We start from the raw sequence: 27353 nt of genomic DNA, 5'->3' as shown, positions 1-27353 counted from the left end.
TTAAAATCTTAGACTTTCGTTATTAAGGTTTATTCTTACTCTAAGTATGACTTCATGACATAATTATAATATGTACAGCATCGTAAAATATTGATATTGGGTGTTCACAACAGTGAAGCGAAATTCCTAATTATTCTAAGGTTCTTTAATAGTATGATGGTTGATGACTATGTCTGGGAGTCGATAAAATACAAACAATTAAATACAGTTGCAGCCAGAGATATCAGTTAAGAAAAAGTGCACAATTAATATAAGCAATTAATGGATGGGTGTCCGTAAAGAGCAATCAGAAAGATGTACACAATTGAAACGCTTCAATAACTTCAGGGCATGAAGCACTCGGAGTGGCTGATCAATTCTTTTCGTTAAATAGGATATCTCACGTTTCTGCTTCAATTAAGCCCGACAATCGCGAATATGTTTAACTACAGGTGATGGCTGAATGAACAAAAAAAAAAAAAATAAAACAAAAGGAGAAATGCAGATGACCGCAGTTCTGAGTGTCAATTGAGTATCACTTGCTGGCGTAGCGCGCGTGTAGGTGTTTACCTTTCGTCGGAGGCGGCAGTGGTGGCTGTCGGCGCGAGCTGTCACCTGAGAATCTATTCTATATCTCTGTCGACTGTTAAACACCAGTCTGATACATTTCCTACATCTTTGATGAAGCCGAGACTCCTAGTTATTCCCTAGTTATGTTAATTGGCGTGGTACACGCTAATTGGCTGAAATAGTACATACATCGTTGCTCTCAAATCACTCGCAAGCATTGACTGACAGTGCTTGGCGCAATTCTCCATACTAGGAGACTTTGCAGTTTAACTCATTACGAGTTAAGAAGAGCCTATGAACAAGTGTTCACAATATGACTCTCCCAATTGTCTCAGTGCAGCACGATACGCCTTGCTCAAACACTCGACGATTGGCTGCAAGAGAAAGAGCTAATTTCTCTGTCTACATCTGTCTATATCAAAGTTGGTGGCCAAGCGTTTTCTTTCTGGCCATTCAAAGCGTTCGTACTTGTTACAACTCCACCCACTAGTTTTCGTATTCTATCACAGGCTTCGTTTCTTTCCTAGGGTAATGCTGAGGTAAACAGCTTTTTCTTTCATGCAAGTTTATAACACAGTTGGCTACAGTGAGTTACCAGTGTTTTGAGTTGGGTTTCTCCAGACGTTTATTTGCCATCTCCAGCCATGTTCTTGTAGAAAAGCTTTCCGAAGGGTCGTCATTAAAAGCAGGGACAAGAGCGGCTTTTACCGATGGCCTGCACAGTAGCTCCAGCGTCTCATCCTGTCCACTACATTTCCTACTGTGTGGGTTTCGGCCTAACGTTGGGACGAGCGTTGCCGTCATAAAATTCTCCTTCCCCCAGGATTGTGCCTCTTAGCTCAGGCCTGGAAAATTACTTGGGTGCAATTACTAGTGTGAGTGTTAATGGTTTATATTCACAAAATGCTGACTTGTTTATTCACTTTGTCTATCAATAATTCATACATTTTCACATAACTATGTCATGTGACATATTGATTTAACCGGAAATGTTTCAGGAATTCAAAGTAAGGTATGAGATTTGTTTGGCACCTTATATTGTTCGTGTATAAAGTCTGCTGACTTGTGTAAACCAGCTAACTCGAAATGATTATACATACATATATGTTAGTAATGACTCACAGTCATCCTTGCAATAACTGATGCTATTCAATTTTCTGTATAAGGTATGTTTGTACACTGCCTGCATCCTTGCTACATGGAGCCTAGCATTTGTTCATCATTGTTATGTATGGATTTTTATGATGTATCAGTCAAACTTTCAATTCATATTTACTTACTATTAATATGTAGTCTGCACCTTTCTAAAAATTTGACGTTTTTGTACACAAGACATTAGATATTACTCCTATGCCCCACCATGTAACCCCTGCCTTCTGGTGGCCAACCTTGTCTTCCTTCCCCTTCCGTCACTCTGTGTTAGTTAGTATTAAATAATTTTAATAATTTTGTGGTAAGGTCTTATGGGACCAAACTGCTGAGATCATCGGTCCCTAAGCCTACACACTACTTAATCTAACTTAAACTAACTTACGCTATGGACAACACACACACACATGCCCGAGAGAGGACTCGAGCCTCGAGCGGGGGGAGCCGCACGGACCGCGACGACGCGCCTCAGACCGCGCCTCTCGTTAGTTAGTAGTCTGTTAGCTTACGTCACATATAGCTACGCTCGTATCCTTTGGCCCTCTGTACATTTGGATAGATTTTCATGTATTGCATTTTGTAGTTTATTAATGGCTGTTAAATTTTTCATATTCTATGTACAAATTTGTTCTCGTCTTATCTTTTGGGTATCTGATAATGGAAGAAATTTAGAAACCATCAAGTGAGCAGTTTGCATAATAAAGTGTTTTTCACTGGCTGTATGACTTTTTGAAGCGAACTATTCAGTGCTAATACAGTACTACGTTATAATATAACCATGGTCGCCTGCCTCCTACGAAATTTTATGATCAGCTATATTACTTTTCAGCACATTAAAACCTCCAGCATAAAATCTTAATCTGTAGTTCAGGTACTAAACAAAATTTTAATAGTTTTACCATATTCACCTGAAAAGGAGAGTGAAAGAAAGCCGGAGACTTCACAATGGACATTTTACACTCACAATCACTTACGAGTCTGTCAGCACCAAAGTAACTGTTTTTTTTCTTTTTTCTTTATAGAATGAAGTTTAACTTAAACATATTAAAGTATAATAAAAAGTTAGTATTTCAGCAATAACAATGTGTGATCATGATGCGAAGATCATTGGCTGCGATGATGTTCGTAATGGTGTTGTATTATTGTTGATAATCTTGGAGCTACAGTACTGTGGTTTCACTGGAGGGGTATTTGGGGCTTGATGACCAGCTTCTGGTAAAATGTTGTGAGACAGCAAGTGCAGATGCAATGCGAACAGGGAGCTGATGTTGGGAGTGGTGTTGGGTTTCAAGTCAGTATCGCGAGTTTTGGGGTAACGAAATAGCATATAGTTGATCTTGTGGAGGCGAATAAGTGCAATAAGACAGGAGATGATCTGAAGAACGGGATGTTGTGACATTGCAATCAATCAAGGGTATTAAGGAAAGAGAAAGATTAACAGAAGAGGGCCCTGGAATCTATGGTGGTGACATAAGCTGAAACCCTACGTGAGTGGCCTCTGTGATTAGTTGAAGGGTACGTGGACATTGGATATTTTGGAGGACTTTGCGACCGGACTACATTTAGGATGGTGGTTGTAGTGTGGTGTCACCGCCAGACACCACACTTGCTGGGTGGTAGCCTTTAAATCGGCCTCGGTCCGTTAGTATACGTCGGACCCGCGTGTCGCCACTATCAGTGATTGCAGACCGAGCGCCGCCACACGGCAGGTCTAGAGAGACTTCCTAGCACTCGCCCCAGATGTACAACCAACTTTGCTAGCGATGGTTCACTGATAAAATACGCTCTCATTTGCCGAGACGATAGTTAGCATAGCCTTCAGCTACGTCATTTACTACGACCTAGCAAGGCACTGTGTTCAGTTACTACTGATATTGTGAATAATATACAGTCAAGAGCGACGCTCATCATTTATGGATTAAAGTTAAGTATTCCACCAGCTACGTCCGTTTTTTCTAAAGTCTAATTTCCTTGTCCTGTTCCAGACCTCACGCCAGCCTTTCGGCTTCCTCTAGTAACCCGGTGTTGGCTCTTCTGCCAACCAACAACATGTAGAGCATTGGGAACCGTTTGCATTGAGAGGCGAATGGAGGCGATTCAGGTATAGAGAGAGAGAATTCGCCTTTCATTTTTATAGTATTATGGAGAATTGAAGAGATTTCAGAGGTACATAGGAGCATATTTCGAAGATTGGTACAATTCAGTGGGCAGATGTGGGTTTCTTGCAATATTGGTTTAGGTAATCGATGTAGGTTAGGTATTTCAGGTCTGGCTGTGATTGGGCTTGGGATCGGGAGTATTCACCGTGGTGTCTTTGGTGATGTATTGGAGTGCTATTGGTGACGAAGTGATCTTTGTTCGAATTCATTTTAAAAATATTAATGGACAATTTCTGAAGTCTGAAAACATTGTTGTTGTTGTTGTGGTCTTCAGTCCTGAGACTGGTTTGATGCAGCTCTCCATGCTACTCTATCCAGTGCAAGCTTTTTCATCTCCCAGTACCTACTGAAACCTACATCCTTCTGAATCTGCTTAGTGTATTCATCTCTTGGTCTCCCTCTACGATTTTTACCCTCCACGCTGCCCTCCAATACTAAATTGGTGATCCCTTGATGCCTCAGAACATGTCCTACCAACCGATCCCTTCTTCTGGTCAAGTTGTGCCACAAACTTCTCTTCTCCCCAATCCTATTCAATACTTCCTCATTAGTTATGTGATCTACCCATGAAAACATTGTATCAATAAGAAACCGCATGCATAATAACGGTAATAGAAACAGTCAAATATTTTATAAGTGCGAATTTCAGTTAAAGGAATGCATCCTCTTCAAAGAAGAAGTCTATGCGTTCAGTATACAGTTAGAACGAAAATTTACGGAATATTACAGATATAAAAAAAGACATTGCAGTTTTGCGGCACTGTGCAGACTAAACTGTGGTAGGACAGTACAAAAACACATGACAAGGTGATACATTAGAGGACGTAGAATGTGCTTATTTTTTAAAGTGATACTGCGGATTTCCACGTCGCGACACATTTCAGAGTGTAAACAATAGTAGAAATCGAATAGAATTTCCTAAACATGATGTGAGACGAGAACCAGTGTGATGCAAGATCGATTAGTGCATCAAAGGCCGAAACAAGGTGACGCCATATTGGAATACAGATATTGGAAGCTAAAGTGTCGTATTTGATGGTTTTTGTATTAGAATTTACATACTATATAAACATGATCTTTTAGGACACCAGGTATTTTTGGTATGATTTGTTACAGTAAAATGAAGGGAGAAGGCTGGTTTGCAGTTAAACTTGCAAAAGTAAGAACGGGAATATCAACCGCTCAATACGATTTATTCATCCGTTTAAACAAAAACTTTGAGCAAATTCTTGAGATATGGTTGAATAGCGTACTTGGTAATAAACTGTAAACACTATGATGGGGTGTGTACAGTTACATATCTGGTGTATATCTTTAACTTGTCACAAATGGTGAATTTGTTTCCTTGTTCAAATATGTTGATACTGGCTTTTTTCAAGGAAAGGTTGGAATGTTTCTATAGTTTGTAACGTGATACATGCTCTTGGCCCTTTGTCTGCACGACCTTTTACCGGATTTTCTCCGCCCATCTTAATCAGTCGCTAATAAAATTTAACACCGATATTTCACGGCTGCAGTTAGCATAAAGAATGCAAATGAAAAACATGATAATTAAGTAGAGGTCCGGGATCACAGTACGGCTTACAGAACTGGCGTCGCAGTTATAATGACACAAACACTTTGCAAGTTTCAACTAAAAGCCATCTTCACAATTTGTGACGCAAAATTAATGCTAAATATCAGAAGAGAGAAGACAATATACATAAACTGTAAGAATATAAAATGTATACAAAAATAAATTGGTAGAAGGTATTTCATTGGATTTGTACCGTTATAAGCCAACGGCTTGCCGCAGTAGTAACACCGGTTCCCGTCAGATCACCAAAGTTAAGCGCTGTCTGGCTTGGCTAGTACTTGGATGGGTGACCGTCGGATCTACCGAGCGCTGTTGGCAAGCGGGGTGCACTCAGCCCTTAATGAGACAAATTGAGGAGCTACCTGATCGAGAAGTAGCGGCTCTGGTCACGAAAACTAACAACGGCCTGGAGAGCGATGTGCTGACCACATGCCCCTCCGTATCCACATCCGCTGACGCCTAAGGGCTGAGAACGACACGGCGACTGGTCGGTACCGTTGGGCCTTCCGAGGCCTGTTCGGACGGAGTCGGAGCACCGGTATAAAGTGCTTAGGGAGCTGAGAGTACAGTGATATCATGAGCAGTTAAGTGCTACCAATGTTTTTCTTTTTCTTTTTTCATTCTGAACTGAGCCACCAACCTGAATGATTCTGAAGAAAATTTTTGTTGGTCGAAGTTGTTATTTAAATATTATTAATAGAGTATACACGAGAGTGATCCCACGTTTAACCAGAAATAGTTTGTTTATCGCAACACAGTTTGGATTCCATTCCAAAAGGATTGCTCGACTGAGACGCTGTTTATGAATTCATCCACCATATACCACACGTCTTAAGTAATAAAATATCGCCAGTCGATATTTTTCGTGATCTGTCCAAAGCATTTCACTGTGAAGATCATGTTACTCTCTTAGAAGAAAAACTGATGTTTTATGGAATTGATGGCTTTACAAACTACTGGTTTGAATCCATACTTAACAAACAAAATGAAAAAAGTTGTGCTGAATACTTCAAACAACGTTAGAAGGAGAGAATAGTTTCGTGACTGGTGAGAAATCAGAAAGGATATCCACAGGGTTAAATTTTGAGTCCTGACCAATTCCTACATTAATTTAGTACTTTTTGAAGCTAATAGTAGTGTTATAAATTCCATAAAGGAGGAAACAACAGAAGACATTATTAATGATGTTTTTCAAAGAATTATTACGCGTTTCCCTGAACATGGACACTCCCTTAATTTTGAGAAAATGCATTATATTCAGTTTTGTATAGCTAATAGTCATCCCAGCGTGAATGGGAGTCAGTAGACAGGACATGATGTTTCAGATTTTTAGGGTTACATATTCATGAAAACTCAAATTGGGAAAACATATTTCGGTGGTCGTCAAACAGTTAAGTTCAGTTACTTACATTCTTCGCGTAATTGCTCATCTTGTACACAAAAAAATCAATATCCAAAAGCAAAATGCATATTTATAGTTAATAGTGGTGTATAGAATAATCGCTTAGAAAGAAAGTATTAACTGCACCAAAGGGAGCATTAGGAATAATATACACTACTGGCCATTAAAACCGCTACACCACGAAAATGACGTGCTACAGACGCGAAATTTAACCGACGGCACTTTGAAGAGTGGACTTTACATTTCAGATGTGTTACGACCCGTGGCTCTACCCTTCATTCGATCCCTGCGAAACCTTACAGTTCAGCAGGATAATGCACGACCACGTGTTGCACGTCCTGTAGGAACCTTTCTGGATACCGAAAATGTTCGACTGCTGCCCTGGCCAGCACATTCTCCAGATCTCTCACCAATTGAAAACGTCTGGTCAACGGTGGCCGAGCAACTGTCTCGTCACAATACGCCAGTCACTAATCTTGATGAACTGTGGTATCTTGTTGAAGCTGCAAGGGCAGCTGTACCTGTACACGCCATCCAAGCTCTGTTTGACTCAATGCCTAGGCGTATCAAGGCCGTTATTACGGCCAGAGGTGGTTGTTCTGGGTACTCATTTCTCAGGATCTATGCACCAAAATTGCGTGAAAATGTAATCGCATTTCAGTTCTAGTATGATATATTTGTCCAATGAATACCCGTTTATCATCTGCATTTCTTCTTGGTGTAGGAATTTTAAAGGCCAGTAATGTATGATGTTCATCACTAGTCATCTTGAACATATGTATTCAAGGACTTAGGCGTTTTAACTGTACTTTCGCAACATATATAATTAGCTACTGAAATTTTTCATAAATAACCCATTAGAATTTCCGAAGAACAGCGAAGTCCATTCCCTCAGCACTAGAAGAAAAAAGGACCTTTATTTGCTGATTATTAAAGCTATCAGTGGGTATGAAAATAGTTCAGTATGCATGACTAAAACTTTTTGATCATTTTCTCAATGACATAAAATGTCTGACAGGTTGTAAAGCAAGTTAGCAACCTGACCTAAAATAATTTCTTCTAGACATCTCCTATTCCATAGAGGAATTTTTCGGTATAAACTGATCGCCTGTAAGAAAACGTAGTTTTAATTGCAGCTGCATGACTAAGACTGAAAAATAATCTGTATATTAATGCCAAATTTAGGTCAGTATGCCATTAGTAACTTGTAAATGGCCAACAGTAGCCAATCACTTCAAGAGATCAATGGAACACGTAACAAACTAACAGTTGATGCCACACCATATAATCTGGCGCCCAACAGTCCACATAAATAATTTATGTAATAAACCGGCCATCCAGTGAGGAGACCAAATCATAACTTACAATATCATAATCGATTAATAATAAAGAAAGCAAATCACTTCAGGCTGAAGAGCAGTTTCATCAGCTGTAAGCCACCCATCGCCACGGGGAACTGAAACAAAAGACTACAGGAAGAGGCGTGTTGTGGGTGAGCGGGATGAGAGCAGGCGTGGTGGAGACGCAGCTGGCGGTCAGCTGTGGCGACGTCACGTGCGTGCGCCCACGGCCTGGCGTGCGACGCCGTGGCGTGGTGCGCCGCTGGCGAGCTTCCACCACGGGGCCGCCTCCGGTAACAGGTGGACGCGCGAACAGCTGCCCGGCCGCTACAACACTTGGCGCGCTCAGCAGCGCGTTTGTATGCAAAAGACAGCGGCGACACACAGCTAACAGCACTATAGAGTAATTGGCATCGGTCTTCCATATTCTTCCACAGTACTCACACATGTGCTGTGGGATACTTTCATTTGTAGAAAGTGTCATAAATTGTCCGATTTGATCCATCAGAAATGGTTTGTGAAAGCCGACGACTGTGAGAACAACGAGTTTGTTTGTAAATAGCTTTTCTGCTACAAGTCACTCCTGTGACATCAGTACATTTCAACATTAACGCGAGTGACATCGGATGAATTTTCTGCACCATTACGTATTCTAAGCGCTTACCTCAGAGCCTGTGGGTTGTTGCACAGGCACGGGTTGGCGACCTCGGCTGCGGAGACAGATTTACACGACAAAGATTCTGACGGTACCGTACATGGTTACTGCAACCAGCACTCTTTAGATTAATAAATTGGTACTTTCTTCTATTTTAGTACAATAGTTTGTTAAATTTTGATCTTCGATTCAACATTTTCCCTTCTTTTGCCAATTGAAGTTGGAACACATACAGTAATCATAGAATTTGCATCAAATGCCCTGCCCTCTGAGCGCTCCCTCATTATGTAAACCAGTGTGAAGCGCATGGCAGAAGACACACGCCTTTGTACACGTTATTAGGGCTTTTCCACATTGAATTCAGGTACGAAGCGTGGGAAATATGTTTGTTTAAATAACTGAGAGCGTGCTGTGGACTGTAACTCTCCGTCTGAACAGTACCGGCAGGCCGCCGTGTCATTCTCAGCCAGAAGGCGTTACTGGATGCGGATATGGAGGGGCATGCGGTCACTTCTCAGTCAAGTAGCTCCTCAGTTAGCCTAACAAGGCCTGAGTGCACCCCGCTTGTCAACAGCGCTCGGCAGACCGGATGGTCACCCATCCAATTGCTAACCCAGCCCCACAGTGCCTAGCTTGGTGATCTGACGGGAACCGGTGGTATCATTGCGTCAAGGCCGTTGGCGTACACTGTAAGAAAAAAAAAGTCGCACCATGAAGGGATTATCCGAATGGGACGGAAATTGGTACATGTGATGTAGATGTACAGACAAACGAATGATTACAAATTCAGGAACACTGAATGATTTATTAAGAGAAAGAGCTTCACAAACTGAGCAAGTGTCCCACCTCTCGTCCTTGCGCAAGCAATCATTCGGCTTGGCATTGACTCACAGAGTTGTCAGAAGTCCTTCTGAGGGACATGGTGTCAAATTCTATCCAAATGGCGCGTCAGATCGTCATAATCCAGACCTAGCTGAAGGGTACTGCCCATAATGTTTCAAACTTTTTCAACTGGGAGAGATTCGGCGTCCTTGTTGGCCAAGGTAGGGACTGGCTAACGCGAAGACAAGCAGTAGGAACTCTCGGCATGTGCCTGAAATGTAAGCCCAAGACGGCTTGCCATGGAAAACAACAAAACGGATAGTGGTATATTGTCGACATACCGCTGTACCATAAAGGTGCCGCGGATGACAACCAAAGGGTTCCTACTATGAGAAGAAATGGCACCCCAGACCACCATTTCTGGTCGTTGGACCGTGTCGGATCAGTATCCGACTTCTGACCGAGACGTCTCCAGACACGTCTACACTGATGATCGGGGCACAGTTAGAAGCGGAACTCATCACTGAATACAATGTTGCCCCGGCTACCTGCACTATCCGCTAATACTGAAGCGTCAGATTCAGTTTCATGTTACATTGTTAATAACGTCATCTATATGTGAATGGTTCATTGTGATTAGGTTTTGAACAGGTGTTGAGAGGAAGTCGATTACCGTACGAAGGGAATTTTTGGGTGCTGTTCAAAAAAGGCGTCCTGCTGGTCATATCTTCGCAACGAATAAAGTTTCAATAAACGCAGTCACTCCCGTTAATGTCCTTATCATAGATAAACAACATTTGCTTGATACATTTTTGATTTTGCTTCCGGTCATAAAGCTATTTCTGGGATCAAGATAAATGAGACCGCTGTATACATATACACTACTGGCCATTAAAATTGCTACACCAAGAAGAAATGCAGATGATAAACGGGTATTCATTGGACAAATATATTATACTAGAACTGACATGTGATTACATTTTCACGCAATTTGGGTGCATAGATCCTGACAAATCAGTACCCAGAACAACCACCTCTGGCCTTAATAACGGCCTTGATACGCCTGGGCATTGAGTCAAACACAGCTTGGATGGCGAGTACAGGTACAGCTGCCCATGCAGCTTCAACACGATACCACAGTTCATCAAGAGTAGTGACTGGCGTATTGTAACAAGCCAGTTGCTCGGCCACCATTGACCAGACGTTTTCAGTTGGTGAGAGATCTGGAGAATGTGCTGGCCAGGGCGGCAGTTGAACATTTTCTGTATCCAGAAAGGCCCGTATAGGACCTGCAACATGCGGTCGTGAATTACCCTGCTGAAATGTAGGGTTCCGCAAGGATCGAATGAAGGGTAGAGCCACGTGTAATAACACATCTGAAATGTAACGTCCACTGTTGAAAGTGCCGTCAATGCGAACAAGAGGTGACCGAGACGTGTAACCAATGGCACCCCAACCCTCACGCCGGGTGATACGCCAGTATGCCGATGACGAATACAGGCTTCCAATGTGCGTTCACCGCGATGTTGCCAAACACAGATGCGACCGTCATGATGCTGTAAACAGAACCTGGATTCATCCGAAAAAATGACGTTTTGCCATTCGCGCACCCAGGTTCGTCGTTGAGTACACCATCGCAGGCGCTCCTGTCTGTTATGCAGCGTCAAGGGTAATCGCAGCCATGTTCTCCGAGCTGATAGTCCATGCTGCTGCAAACGTCGTCGAACTGTTCGTGCAGATGGTTGTTGTCTTGCAAACGACTCAGGGATCGGGACGTGGCTGCACGATCCGTTACAGCCATGCGGATAAAATGCCTGTCATCTCGTCTACTAGTGATACGAGGCCGTTGGGATCCAGCACGGCGTTCCGTATTACCCTCCTGAACCCACCGATTCCATATTCTGCTAACAGTCGTTGGATCTCGACCAACGCGAGCAGCAGTGTCGCGATACGATAAACCGCAATCGCGATAAACTGCAATCCAACCTTTATCAAAGTCGGAAACGTGATGGTACGCATTTCTCCTCCTTACACGAGGCATCCAACAACGTTTCACCAGGCAGCGCCGGTCAACTGCTGTTTTTGTATGAGAAATCGGTTGGAAACTTCCGTCATGTCAGCACGTTGAAGGTGTCGCCACAGGCGCCAGCCCTGTGTGAATGCTCTGAAAATCTAATCATTTGTATATCACAGCATCGTCTTCCTGTCACTTAAATTTCGCGTCTGTAGCTTGTCCTCTTCATGGTGTAGCAATTTTAATGGTCAGTAGTGTATGTTTCATTACGTCTATGCATTACGTATGTAATACGTTTCTACTTTCTTTACAGTGTACTTATAGTTTCATTTTATGTTAAGTATTTGTTGTATTCGAGTAATTCCCCCGTCGGAGGTTCGAGTCCTCCCTCGGGCATGGGTGTGTGTGTGTCGTCCTTAGCATAAGTTAGTTTAAGTTAGATTACGTAGTGTGTAAGCTTAGGGACCGATGACTTCAGCAGTTTGGTCCCATAAGACCTTACCAAAAATTTTTATTCGAGTCTACGTTCTATGATGCTTTTTACACACACAAATAAAAACCACTTAAATACCTGGCTCGATCTCGAGCAATATATATCCTTGCCGAAATTGTTAAATCCTGTCTAGTCGTTGAGTATGGTGTGTCTAGGTAACCTGCTTTCTCGGTTCGGTAGGCAACATTCAAACAAATCGTATTAATGAGTTTTATTACTAAATGAGCAATTACAATATTTAACTTTGTTTTACACAGAAGTGTCACAAGCGAAGGGTGACATGCAATATAAGCAAGGTTCTTCAGAATAAACAATCCTAATACAAGCGAAGTAACACAGTTGACGCTTCTATTCAGGTCGCTAGACTTGAAGCTTCTCTTCGACTGGGCCGCGACCAGTCGGGCGCGGCGCTTATGTCCTCTTCGCATAGAGGCCGCCACTGTCGCATTGTCGTGCTGGAGAGGGGTCGGTCAGAGTGCAATTGGCTGACGTCTTGTCACAGCCCTCTCAGCTCTATAGTTTCCGACTGGCGTGCCGGCGCTTGAGTTTACGCCATAACAGAAACTTTCTTCCTTGTTCCATTTATGCCCTGCTAAAATGCATCAAGAAAAATTCTGCAAAATTTGTTACATTAGTTAATGTTGTTCTTGTTGTGGTCTTCAGTCCTGAGACTGGTTTGATGCAGCTCTCCATTCTACACTATCCTGTGCAAGTTTCTTCATCTCCCAGTACTTACTGCAACCTACATCCTTCTGAATCTGCTTAGTGGATTCGTCTCTTGGTCTCCCTGTACGAATTTTACCCTCCACGCTGCCCTCCAATGCTAAAAAATTCTGTCTCAGAACATGTCCTACCAACCGTTCCCTTCTTCTTGTCAAGTTGTACCACAAACTCCTCTTCTCCCCAATTCTATTCAATACCTCCTCATTAGTTATGTGATCTACCCATCTAATCTTCAGCATTCTTCTGTAGCACCTTATTTCGAAAGCTTCTATTCTCTTCTTGTTCAAACTATTTATCGTCCATATTTCACTTCCATACATGGCTACACTCCATACAAATACTTTCAGAAACGACTTCCTGACACTTAAATCTATACCCGATGTTAGCAAACTTCTCTTCTTCAGAAACGCTTTCCTTGCCATTGCCAGTCAAAATTTTAAATCCTCTCTACTTCGACCATCATCAGTTATTTTGCTCCCTAAATAGCAAAACTCCTTAACTACTTTAAGTGTCTCATTTCCTAATCTAATTCCCTCAGCATCACCCGACTTAATTCGACTACATTCCATTATCCTCGTTTTGCTTTTGTTGATGTTCATCTAATATCCTCCTTTCAAGACACTGAAAATTCTTTTCAACTGCTCTTCCAGGTCCTTTGCTGCCTCTGACAGAATTTGTTAATAGTCGCTTCATATTCTTCGAGAGTGATGTAGTATCAGTGTTATTGTTATTTGTGCTAAGTAGTGTCGTCGGACGATGTTGTGAAGGCCATGTTCGAACGCAACTGGCACAAATGTCGTGTATTTAGAGCAGAGTTTGAGGAACTGGGGCCACCGGCCGACTGCTGGCGCTCTGCCCTGGGCCGCGGCCCACTTTGCGCCAGATGACAAGCGTTGTCGTAGTGCCCACCCTCTGCTACAAATGTCGTCTTTTTCTCGAAGCGTTTACCAGCTACTGTCTCTCACATAATCGCTTACATCGTTTTCATCTCAATTATCTCTGATCTCCTCTTAAGAGTATACGAATGTGTGGAAAAATGTGAAACCAGTCTTCAACAATTATAGGCAGGTTTACATACACTAAGATGAGAAAAACATGGGATACTTCCTAATATCTTGTCGGACCTCCTTTTGCCCGGCATAGAGCAACAACTCGACGTGGCATGGATTCAACAGTTTGTTGGAAGTCCCGTGCAGACGTATTGAGCCATGCTCTCTCTATAGCCTTCCACAACTGCGAAACTGTAGCCGGTGCATGATTTTGTACACCTCTCGATTATGTCCCATACATGTTCGATGGGATTCATGTCAGGCGATCTGGGTGGCCAAAACATTCACTCGAATTGTCCAGAATGTTCATCAAACCAGTCGCTAACAACTGTGGCCCAATGACATGGCGCATTGCCTTCCAAAAAAATTCCATCGTTGCTGGGGGACGTGGAGTCCATGAATGTTTGCAAGTGGTCTCCAAGTAGCTGAACATAACCATTTACATTCAATGATCGCTTCAGTTGGATCAGAGCGATCCAGTCCACTCTATGTCAATACAGCTCACACCACTATGTAGCCACCACCAGCTTGCACAGTGCCTTGGTGACGATTTGGGTCCAATGGCTTTGTGGAGTCTGCGCCACACCCAAACCCCAACCATCAGCTCTTACCGACTGAAATGGGGAATCATATGACCAGGTCTTGGTTCCCCAGTCGTCTAATGTCGAACCGACATGGCCACGAGCCCATGAGACCCGATGCAGACCATGTCGTCTGTTAGCAAACGCACTTGCGTCGGTCATTTGTTGCAATAGCCCATCAACGCTTAATTTCGCTGCATTGTCCTAATGGATACGTTCGTCGTAAGTTCCACATTGACTTCTGCGGTTACTTCATGTGTTACTTGTCTGTTAGCACCGGAAATTCTACGCAAACTCCGCTGCTCTCGTCGTTACTTGAAGGTTCAAATGGCTCTGAGCACTATGGGACTTAACATCTGTGGTCATCAGTCCCCTAGAACTTAGAACTACTTAAACCTAACTAACCTAAGGACATCACACACATCCATGCCCGAGGCAGGATTCGAACCGTTACTTGAAGGCCGTCGGCCACTGTGTTGTCCGTGGTGAAAGGTAATACCTGAACTTTGGCTGTCTCAGCACATTCTTGACACTTTCGAAATGGAATGTCTCATGCGCCTAGCTCCAATCACCATTTCGCGTTCAAAGTCTGTCAGTTCCCGTCGTGTTACCATCATCACGTCGAAAACCGTTTTTCGTGAATCACCTGCTTGCAGATGACAGCTCCGCCAATGCACTGCCCTTTTATACCCTGTAAACGCAATATTACCGCCATCAGTACACGTGCATATTGCTATCCCGTGAGTTTTGTCAATTCAGTGTATTATAATTCCTACGTTTTCGCGATTCAAACGCAGAACCGATTTTGATGAAATTTGGTATGGAGATAGCTTGAACCCCGAGGAAGAACGAGAGCCACTTTAGAAAGTACAAAAAAAAGACTCCTAAGCGGGTGAAGTAGGAAATGGAACACATTTTTTCGTACCAGATTAGCGGCTCGAAGTGTTGTAGATTATTCCTCGACAGTGCAATTGCAATATTTACTCTTGCGCGGGTTTGCGATGTATCAACAAAAAAAAATTGCTACACCAGCGACGAAGCTGGACAGTTTTTACGACGAAATATTTGGAGTAACAATAAAAATCCGACGATAAGCCCAAGAACTGTAATTAAAAATTTATGTCGGAAAAGCCTTAAGAAGCACATTATTGAAGTTAAAGTGTGGTTACGGTGTCTTGGCTTTCTATGTGAAATGTAGATATTGGACGCGGCACGGTGAGACAGCAACACAAAAAGAACACGAGAGCGACCCGTAACTGAACTTTTACTTATAGAACATAATACATTAAGTATACAGTTAATAGCATTTATTTTAGGAAATGACCCGCAAACGTAAGAGAGCTAGAACTACGAGAGCTAAGAGAGCTAGAGCTATGAAAGTTAATCGAAACCATCAAGCCTCGGAGCAATGTCACATTCTCCGGAACATCATACGGCCTTAAGAGCTAGAGAGGCTTTAGAACACCCGAAAGCCCGTCGCATTTTAGACGTTGAGCGTCAAGTATCTCTTATCACTTCTGAGACGCTTGAAGACTCACAACGGTGGCATCATTTAAATGTTGTAGGACAAAGAGGGAGACACCTTGCCTTCTCAGTTTAAAAAATCTCAATACCCGCTAAAAATTGCTTTTGGGATGACTAAAAACGAAGACCAACGGCAAACACTGCAAGTTGCCGGTGTGCCTTTACAAAATCCGCGTTTTTCTCATGGGCAACTATGTGGCACGCTCACATGTATACAACCCAAAAAATCTTTACGTCCTTGCAAAAGGAGGCAAGACCAAAAACGTTGTTTATGAAACCCTGCTCAGTTAAGACCGTGCTATAACAAATTCATAAGAAAGAGAAAAATGTAGTTTTTAATACACACTGCCGGGGAAAAATCAGAGAGGTTTGCAATTCACTCAAGGTTCAATGTTGCAACAGTGCATATGGAATACATTTGCAGATTAATAGCACAAGAGGTTCTGAGGTACCATATAACACCCACGTTAAGTACGTGGTGCTGGCCGGGGTGGCCGAGCGGTTCTAGGCGCTCCAGTCTGGAACCGCGCGACCACTACGGTCGCAGGATCGAATCCTGCCTCGGGCATGGAAGTGTGTGACGTCCTTAGGTTAGTTAGGTTTAAGTAGTTCTAAGTTCTAGGGGACTGATGACCTCAGGTATTAAGTCCCATAGTGCTCAGAGCCTAAGTATGTGATGTAGCCTCCACGGGCTGCAGTGCAGGTGCTGACTCTAGCATCAAGCTGATGGCACAGATGGCGAATACTGACCTGGGATACGTTATGCTACATTTGTTCACGTCTGGAACGACACATCACCTACCTGTTGCAAGAACGGCAAAAGAACAGCTCTAACAACGTTCTGCACGTACCGCGCGCTGGTTAGCGTCCCCTCCAGAAACACCAAATGTAAACGAGAGTGGTAGCTTATAGCACCCCAGACTATAAAGGCTGGGATGGGACCAGTGTGTTTTGGAAGAATGTACTCTACGAGACAGTGCTCGCAAGGTCTACGTCGTAAGCACAAACGAACACACCTTCGTGCAGGCAGTACCTGCTTTCATCGCTGAAGACCACGGCACGCCATTCCATCTTCCAAGTGACCCTCTGACGGCGTTAGTAAAAGACGAGCTAGAGATTTGCGTGCCTGTAGTGCCACTGCTAATAACCGGTTCACAACAGCTCGTGCTGACACGTCCGGGCTCAAAAGTTCTCCTACGTGTGCTATGGCAGCTGTCCGATCTACCACTGTTGCCCTTACAATACGACGATTCTGGCGGGCGTCTGTGCTGCGTGGACGTCCAGAACCTCGTCTACGGGTATCAGAATGTTCACGTGATAACTGATACCAGTATCGTTGCAAAACCTGAGGGAGCACGTCCAGAATGTGTGGCAGTTTTGCCGGCCGAAGTGGCCGCGCAGTTCTGGCGCTGCAGTCTGGAACCGCGAGACCGCTACGGTCGCAGGTTCGAATCCTGCCTCGGGCATGGATGTGTGTGATGTCCTTAGGTTAGTTAGGTTTAACTACACTCCTGGAAATTGAAATAAGAACACCGTGAATTCATTGTCCCAGGAAGGGGAAACTTTATTGACACATTCCTGGGGTCAGATACATCACATGATCACACTGACAGAACCACAGGCACATAGACACAGGCAACAGAGCATGCACAATGTCGGCACTAGTACAGTGTATATCCACCTTTCGCGGCAATGCAGGCTGCTATTCTCCCATGGAGACGATCGTAGAGATGCTGGATGTAGTCCTGTGGAACGGCTTGCCATGCCATTTCCACCTGGCGCCTCAGTTGGACCGGCGTTCGTGCTGGACGTGCAGACCGCGTGAGACGACGCTTCATCCAGTCCCAAACATGCTCAATGGGGGACAGATCCGGAGATCTTGCTGGCCAGGGTAGTTGACTTACACCTTCTAGAGCACGTTGGGTGGCACGGGATACATGCGGACGTGCATTGTCCTGTTGGAACAGCAAGTTCCCTTGCCGGTCTAGGAATGGTAGAACGATGGGTTCGATGACGGTTTGGATGTACCGTGCACTATTCAGTGTCCCCTCGACGATCACCAGTGGTGTACGGCCAGTGTAGGAGATCGCTCCCCACACCATGATGCCGGGTGTTGGCCCTGTGTGCCTCGGTCGTATGCAGTCCTGATTGTGGCGCTCACCTGCACGGCGCCAAACACGCATACGACCATCATTGGCACCAAGGCAGAAGCGACTCTCATCGCTGAAGACGACACGTCTCCATTCGTCCCTCCATTCACGCCTGTCGCGACACCACTGGAGGCGGGCTGCACGATGTTGGGGCGTGAGCGGAAGACGGCCTAACGGTGTGCGGGACCGTAGCCCAGCTTCATGGAGACGGTTGCGAATGGTCCTCGCCGATACCCCAGGAGCAACAGTGTCCCTAATTTGCTGGGAAGTGGCGGTGCGGTCCCCTACGGCACTGCGTAGGATCCTACGGTCTTGGCGTGCATCCGTGCGTCGCTGCGGTCCGGTCCCAGGTCGACGGGCACGTGCACCTTCCGCCGACCACTGGCGACAACATCGATGTACTGTGGAGACCTCACGCCCCACGTGTTGAGCAATTCGGCGGTACGTCCACCCGGCCTCCCGCATGCCCACTATACGCCCTCGCTCAAAGTCCGTCAACTGCACATACGGTTCACGTCCACGCTGTCGCGGCATGCTACCAGTGTTAAAGACTGCGATGGAGCTCCGTATGCCACGGCAAACTGGCTGACACTGACGGCGGCGGTGCACAAATGCTGCGCAGCTAGCGCCATTCGACGGCCAACACCGCGGTTCCTGGTGTGTCCGCTGTGCCGTGCGTGTGATCATTGCTTGTACAGCCCTCTCGCAGTGTCCGGAGCAAGTATGGTGGGTCTGACACACCGGTGTCAATGTGTTCTTTTTTCCATTTCCAGGAGTGTAGTTCTAAGTTCTAGGGGACTAATGACCTCAGCAGTTGAGTCCCATAGTGCTCAGAGCCATTTGAATCATTTTTTTGTGGCAGTTTTCCGCAAGGACCATCCTGCCATTCAGAAGGCTGCAATTTAACTTATTTTCAACATGACCAGTTGGATGTAGAAAGCACGAGCTTTAGGAGACTTGCAATCAAACAAGGCGGAGTTAATGAAGTTATTGGGGGAAGTGCCAACAACTATACCAGCACGTGTGCAGAGTCTATATGACTGAAGAAATATCATCAGACTTTTGGAGAATATCATCCATACAATTCTGAAGCTAGCAAGGATAAATATATGCGAGAACCATCGCACAGTCAGCCCAACAGCTCAGCCATCAAAGTCGTTGACAGAATAATATAGAAAAGAATGGAGAACAAGATCAAGGAGCTGTTAGATGACGATCGTTTTGACTTTCGGAAAGGTCAAAGCATCAAAAAGGCAGTTCTGAAGTTGCGATTGATAATAGAAGCAAGACACGTTCACAGGATTTATCTACCTAAACAAAGCGTTCAATAGTTTAAGGTGGTGCAAGAAATTCGAAATTCTGAGAACAAAAGGAGTAAGCTTTAGAAAAAGAGACGCAATATAGGCCTACGATGTGTACAAGAACCGAGGGGAAAGAATAAGGACAGAAGATCAAGAACGAAGTACATTTCAGTCTATTCATCTACAAAGATCCGAACGGGAACATCTCTCTGTGAAGTCAGGATAGCTACTGGGGACCTACAAACATCATCAAAGCTAGTAAAACATTAGTAGAGTTTATTCATTTATTCTCAAATTTACAAGTCGTCGCTCTTCTGTGCCAGCCTTAGTTGTCGCTCATTCCGTTGACGTCTGTCCAGCTCCGCAGATACACATGAAGGCGAGGTTTAGCTACGGCTGTGCTGTGGCGGATTTCCAGCTAGCGGGTGTCGCCATTGCCCAATGCGAAGTGGTCTTGGGCTGGCTGCTGGCGTGTCCTCGGTCTCGCTCCGAATTCTGCAATGACCCTTGATGAACCATCCGCGATGTACATGGTGTCAATAGTCGATATCCTCCTTGCTATCTGGTAGGTTTCAGCACCTGGAGAAGTCTGAATGTTGAACAGGAATGTGGACTCCAATAAACTCTGTTACTGACTTCTGTGTTGAAGTTTAGCACCCCATGATGCGTTGTCAGAGGACAGTCAATTCCTCCATCAGTAGGTGATACGCGGCGAGCAGCATGAAGTTCATCAGGTGACTGCCATGATTTCAAGTACATCTTTGGCTAGTTCATAGACTGTGCTGGAGCATAACACATAGATTGATAAAGTATCATAATTGTGGAATCGAGTGCTATTACTTTGAATACCTTTGATACCAATGATCAACTCCTGAAGAGAACTGGAGAGCTGGGATGTATAGGGGGAGCTGGTGTGAGGCTAAGAGGCACGACTCAGTTCGTAATGCGCGTATGTGTGCTTCTACATCTACATCTACATTCATACTCCGAAAGCCACCTGACGGTGTGTGGCGGAGGGTACTTTGAGTACCTCTATCGGTTCTCCCTTCTATTCCAGTCCCGTATTGTTCGTGGAAAGAAAGATTGTCGGTATGCCTCTGTGTAGGCTCTAATCTCTCTGATTGTATCCTCATGGTCTCTTTGCGAGATATACGTAGGAGGGAGCAATATACTGCTTGACTCCTCGGTGAAGGTACGTTCTCGAAACTTCGACAAAAGCCCGTACCGAGCTACTGAACGTCTCTCTTGCAGAGTCTTCCACTGGAGTTTATGTATCATCTCTGTAACGCTTTTGGGGTTACTAAATGTTCCTGTAACCTAGCGCGCTGCTCTCCGTTGGATCTTCTATATCTCTATCAACCCTATCTGGTACGGATCCCACACCGGTGAGCAGTATTCAAGCAGTGGGCGAAGAAGTGTACTGTAACCTACTTTCTTTGTTTTCGGGTTGCATTTCCTTAGTATTCTTCCAATGAATCTCACTCTGGCGTCTGCTTTACCGACGATTAATTTTATATGGTCATTCCATTTTAAAGCACTCCTAATGCCTACTCCCACAAAATTTATAGAATTAACTGCTTCCAGTTGCTGACCTGCTATATTGTAGCTAAATGATAAAGGATCTTTCTTTCTATGTATTCGCAGCACATTACACTTGTCTACATTGAGAGTCCATTGCCATTCCCTGCACCATGCGTCAATTCGTTGCAGATCCTCCTCCATTTCAGTACAATTTTCCATTGTTACAACCTCTCGATATACTACAGCATCATCCGCAAATAGCCTCAGTGAACTTCCGATGTTATCCACAAGGTCATTTATATATATTGTGAATAGCAACGGTCCTACGACACTCCTCTGCGGCACACCTGAAATCACTCTTATTCTGCTATATTTAGTTAACAGATTGTTAACTGCTCTGTCAGTTCCTCACTATGTACTCTTGTGAAAGAGATAGAGTTTCTTGCGTCTTACAGGCTAATGAGTACGCTTGTCTCATTTCGTTTGGTTTTCTGTTGTAGTCTCCTTTCTGCTGAATGTGAATCCTCACTTGACAGGCAGTGTCATAATGTGTCGACGACCTAACACATCTGCGACGTAGTGGCTTGCTTCCTGATTCTGCCTCTGTCTCGGGATTGCCTTCAGTTTGCCTGTGGTCATTTGAATGCGCTTCAATAAAAATTTACTAATTTCTACCCCTTGCTCTTCTGAGCCAATAGGACAATGAAGTAGCAATGATCGAAATAAAAGAAAGGATCAGCAGGGGGATTAAAATCAAGAGTGAAGGGATATCAGCTGTGTCGTGAATTGTGGCGCATTCATCTTTTCTGCCGCTGACGGTGGGTGTTCGAATTGATTAAGCGACGTAAAACGCGAGAGGTCGCGAGTGGAGCACAGCAAGTGCTTGGAACACCACCGCCAGTCGGCGGCAGGCAGCCGCGGTGGAACGATGGCTGAGAGAGGAATCGGCTGGCGAACGGAACTTGTTGGGGGGAGGGGCAATGAACCTCACCTGGAGAGACGAAGCAGGAACGTGTGCGGGGCAGCGAGGCACTCTGGTGGACGACCGGCCGAGGTTGGTAGGCGTCTGCTGTCAACACGGACAACGTTCTGGCTGGAGCAGCGGACCGTGCTAGGCTTCGCGAATCCAAACAAATGTAGCACATCCAGCAGTGAAGAGCCGGTTGCTGCGGCATGTTTCCGGGTACGACTCAGAAGAGTGTGTGTTTGTTGTGATAATTCTGGCTGTAGTGCATACGAGTGAGGCAGGTTTGGCCTACTTGAGTTGCCTTTTAATTATGCGATGTAACGCAAGGAGGCTGATGATGGGGCAAGTGTATTCACTGAAGGAAGTGTGCCTAGTGAAAATTAAATTGTCATTGCTTCTGGATTTCATTGCTTTACCGTTCTGATATTCTGAGCGCTGTTGGGTCCATTGTGAACTCTGTCTCTTGTTTTTCTGTTTAGTATTAAATAGAGTGTTGACTTTCGTTGGGCATATTTGGGATTGGATTTTGAGGTGAGATCTGTTTTTGAGTGTCTCGTTTCTTTCACTATGTGTTGTGTGATCTGTGTATCTTAACTCATGACTTTGTGTTGTAGCCTGAATGAAATTAGAGGGTCTTGTATACTAATATTCTGTCTGTTGCAATTTAGGTACTAATGCGTTATTAAATTGTATATTCATTTGTATTCCCTTATTGTAAAGCTGTTTGATTCTATTGGGGCAAATTATCAAAATTGTATTGGTTCATAAGTCGGATTTTGTTATTCTGAGTGCCGAGTTCTTTGGTCTTTGTTTATTCTGCACGTGCTCTGGATTGTTAAAAAAAATGGTTCAAATGGCTCTGAGCACTATGGGACTTAACAGCTATGGTCATCAGTCCCCTAGAACTACTTAAACCTAACTAACCTATGGACATCACACAACACCCAGTCATCACGAGGCAGAGAAAATCCCTGACCCCGCCGGGAATCAAACCCGGGAACCCGGGCGCGGGAAGCGAGAACGCTACCGCACGACCACGAGCTGCGGACTCTGGATTGTTCATACATATTAATAATCTGAATTACATTTGCTAAAGAAATTGTGCGAACACACCCCCCATCCACTTACCACTCGCAACATTCCCTGTGCCACACCATTATAATATTTGCTGTAGATATTGCTATCCCCAGTGGAAGTGAAGAAGATTTGCAGAACCTGTTGAATGAAATTTACAGTTTAATATGCATAAAATATATTTTGAGAGTAAACCGAAGAAAGGCGAAAGAAATGAGGAGTAGTATAAATAGGATTAGGGGAAGGCATGACATCGAAATTGGTGACCACGAAGTTCAAAAATGTTCAAATGTATGTGAAATCTTATGGGACTTAACTGTTAAGGTCATCATCCCCTAAGCTTACACACTACTTAACGTAAATTATCCTAAGGACAAACACAAACACCCATGCCCGAGGGAAGTCTCGAACCTCCGCCGGGACCAGCCGGACCACGAAGTAGACGAATTTAAAGAATACTGGTATCTTGAAGATAAATTAACATGCGATGTACGAGGCAGTAAAGACTTAAAAAGCAGATTAGCACAGGAAAAGAGGACATTCCTGGCCAAGAGAAGTCTGCTAGCATCAAATATCGGCATTAATTTGAGGAATACATTTCCGAGTCTATACATCTGGAGCAATAAATCGAGGCGTTTGAGATGTAGCACTACAGAAGGATGCTGAAAATTGTTAAGTAGACGGAAAAGACAAGAAATGCGATGGGTCTCTACAGAAACGGCATGAGAAAGAGCACATGGAAAACTCCGATAAGAAGAAAGGACCAGATGATGGGAGGACGATTGTTAGGACATCTGGAAATAACTTCCACGGTATTAAGAGAGAGCTGCAGAGGGTAAAAACTACACGGCGAGACAGGGAGTGGGATACACCCTACAAGTAACTGAGGACAGGCTGCAAGTGCTGCTCTGATATGAAGAGGTCGGTGCAGGAAAGGAATTAGTTGCGGCCGCATGAAACTAGACGAAAGACTGACGAAGAAAAGGCTATTTACCTAACCGAACTGTAATGCTCTTACCATTCCTTGCTTTCCTCCAACAGTAGCGGCAGAGGTATTGCTTTCCAAAGTTTCATACTGAACACATTGAGTGTATCCCTCCTAGAAGCAGAAAACATGATTCATCAGGCAAAACAATACGTCTATACAAAATTAGCAACAATCCAACGTGATGTCAGATGTAAAGTTACTAGTATCACGTAGTGAAAAGCTTCCTCAATGTACTATTTTAAGTCATCTGGGCTGTTGATTTTAGATATCTCCATAAAAAGAAATTTACTGGTGTTATATTGGGAATCTACATATAGGACTGATAGAAGAGATTGAGACGATCCAACGAAGACAATATGTTTTGTCACTGAATTGTTCAGTCCGCGCAACAGCGTTACAGCGATGCTCAACAAACTCCAGTGGCAGACGCTACAAGAGAGGCGTTGCGCATCGTGGAGATGTTTACTATCGAAATTTCGAGAGAGTATGTAACCTCCCCTTTACTAATCGGCCTAGTCTGCTTGCGATATAAAATATGACCGTGGATCGCGTGTATACCTAATGGAATTTTTCTAATTGGATATGGCCACCTTTCGCGAAGAAGTAATGCCGATAAGTAGGGGGAAAGTGTACAACCGATCTTTCTGATAGAAAAGTCTACTAAAAATAAAAAAGTAATTAAACCGAACAGTTATTTTGTGCATTCACTCACGAACAACAGTGGACAGAAAAGGGGTACCACTGATCATGAATCCAAAAGTTACATTAATGAACTACAAGGAAATAATTACGGTCGCCAGCCCACTAGGGCGATTTACATCCAAAATCCTGTACAAGATGATGGGAAAGAAAAACATTTATTATTAAACACTGACGTAGCAACTGAAGGTTGTCACTTTTTTTGACACTAATTTTAAGTGAGTATGTGATGATAAAGAAAACTGAGAAGTCACTTTAACGTTAAGTTTGTCATTAAATTTTGAAAACCCCGACGGGGTCAGGGATTTTCTCTGCCTCGTGATGACAGGGTGTTGTGTGGTGTCCTTAGGTTAGTTAGGTTTAAGTGGTTCTAAGTTCTAGGGGACTGATGACCATAGATGTTAAGTCCCATAGTGCTCAGAGCCAGCAAAATTTGGAAAAAGGCAATCGAGTAATGATTTGAAAATATCCACTCAAACTGTACGTTAGTATTGAACTTCGTTACGTGAACAATGACTGTCAGAAACCTCAACATAACGTCATCAAAGAAATTTAGAGAAAGGCAAGCACTTTTTACTTTGCAGCTACTTAATTTTCAAATTGGATTTCATATTATTGTCTGAACAACTGAGCCTTTTTTACTGACTTGAACAGAAATAAATAATAGAATACGTACCAAACTAAATAGCCATATGCTCCAAGTTATATGTAAAATAAATAAAACTTCTGCACTCTTAATTTGTGCATTTTCTATAGATCTGGATTTTTTCCAGTGATAGATTCTCAAACTTCAGTTAGCATATAAGGAAAAAAGGGAACAAGGACCATGCTTGGTAACAATGTCTGGGGACAATGAGGACACAATCGCCCTGAATTTAACTGATTATTATTTAAATAAAGTTCATTAATCAAATCACATTCAGTTGTGCTGCTGGGTTAGCCGTTAATGCTTTCTACCAATGAACAGTTTTACTTCAGTGCTGTGCGTGCGACGAAACTCAGAGCCGACGACGAATCTGTGTTGCTGTAACTGCTGTTGTTGAAGTCAGTAGCATCTTGTGGGGCCACGGCCAATTACAGGAACGGGCAATTGCAATTAATATAGTCTCTCCCGCCCGTCCACTGTCCTTCCTCCTGCTACTAGTCATCTGGCCGGCGCGCGTACGTGATGCCGCCGAAATGGTACACACTACTGCGAGAGCGTTAACACCACACCGCTCTGCGCAACAAGCCCCTAGCCATAGATTTTACAACGTACAAGCACTGCTATTATCGTTGCTAGTAGATGCAAATAACAATTCCTTTGGCTTTTTCCCAGAGCTTGTAAGTTTCACCGTAAAACACAGATAAATACAATGAAAGGTCAACAGACTTTCACCTAAATGTACATATACAGTGAATCAATGTCCTTACTTATTAAACGAAAGCATTTAAATTACAAATATTTACACACAATTCAAAAAAAATTTATACCTCGGTAGCAGGTGCCATGCATCGTGGATTTTCGGTGTTACAAGTACATTCTGGGAAGAATCGAACAACATATTACTTCCTCCCACATGCGTCTCGCGAAACCAGAAAATTCGAGAAATTAGAGCTAATACACATACTTACTGACAGTCAATCTTCCCACGCACCATTCGCAAATGGAACATGAAAGAGAGGGTTAAGTTAGTGACAACAGAATTACCCTCTACCACACATCGTCAAGTGGATTTTGGGGTGATAATGTAGACGTAAACATAGTCGTTTGATGTGTATGACATGTTTCTCCACGTCAAGTTCCGTGTCAGGCCAAACCTCGCGTGTTTCTACATTTCCACCTGCATTGTATAGGTCAGTGTAAGGATATATTCTAAAATCTAACCAAATATGAATTCAAACAGCGCATCGAGTAAGTTTGCCGCTCCGTTACATCAGCAGCTTTACATCTTAAATGTATTCGCAATTGCGAATATGGACAACCATCAGCAGTATAATCGAATGACGAAAATTTGTGCCATACCTGGACTCGGACTGAGATTTCCCGCTTATCGCGAGCGGTCGCCTTACCATTAGGCTATCCGAGCACAACTCACGGCCAGATAAAAAGTTTGATACATCGTCAACCACCCGTCTACAACTTGCACTCGTACATACATATGCATATTCCCTCACAGGGAACACATTATAATAGAAAGTGGCTTGCCGGTGTCAGCGCAGAAATACGATATTCCAGTGTTTGTATTGTTTCAGAAGTACGATGTAAAGTTCCTTCGGATGTGCATATCCACTTTTACATATCGTCCGCAGGCTGTTTGGAAGGCGTATCCATTTGTACATTCAGGGAAACGGGCACTCATTTGAAAACCTCATTTAAACGAACATTTCGGCACCAGAGCATCAATCTGAACACAACTGACTATTTGCAGAATGTTGCATCCACCCCCAGAACTCTGAACGATTCTAGCTGCGTAATGGAACTGACGGAAATTTGATTTAAACTGATTTGTGCACAGTTGGTATAAATACATCAGCCATATGATAGAAAAAGCATTTCATTTCAAAAATTATAACTCGTTCTGTAATTGCCTCAAAAATAACGAAACAAACTATTTTCGTAATCCGCAGAAAAAGT

At 43.7% G+C, this 27353-nt stretch overlaps 1 protein-coding gene across 4 annotated transcripts in view; it reads left to right on the top strand.

The window, feature by feature from the left end:
* The window catches only part of LOC124804395 (leukocyte tyrosine kinase receptor), an 874407-nt gene that overhangs the window by 288157 nt on the left and 558897 nt on the right, over positions 1–27353 (top strand). The gene's annotated exons all lie outside the window — the stretch shown is intronic.

The sequence above is a fragment of the Schistocerca piceifrons genome, chromosome 1 (assembly GCF_021461385.2).
Source record: "Schistocerca piceifrons isolate TAMUIC-IGC-003096 chromosome 1, iqSchPice1.1, whole genome shotgun sequence".
NCBI classification, from domain to species: Eukaryota; Metazoa; Arthropoda; class Insecta; order Orthoptera; family Acrididae; genus Schistocerca; species Schistocerca piceifrons.
Note: the sequence above shows the minus strand (reverse complement) of the source record. Positions and strands in the feature narration are given on the sequence as shown.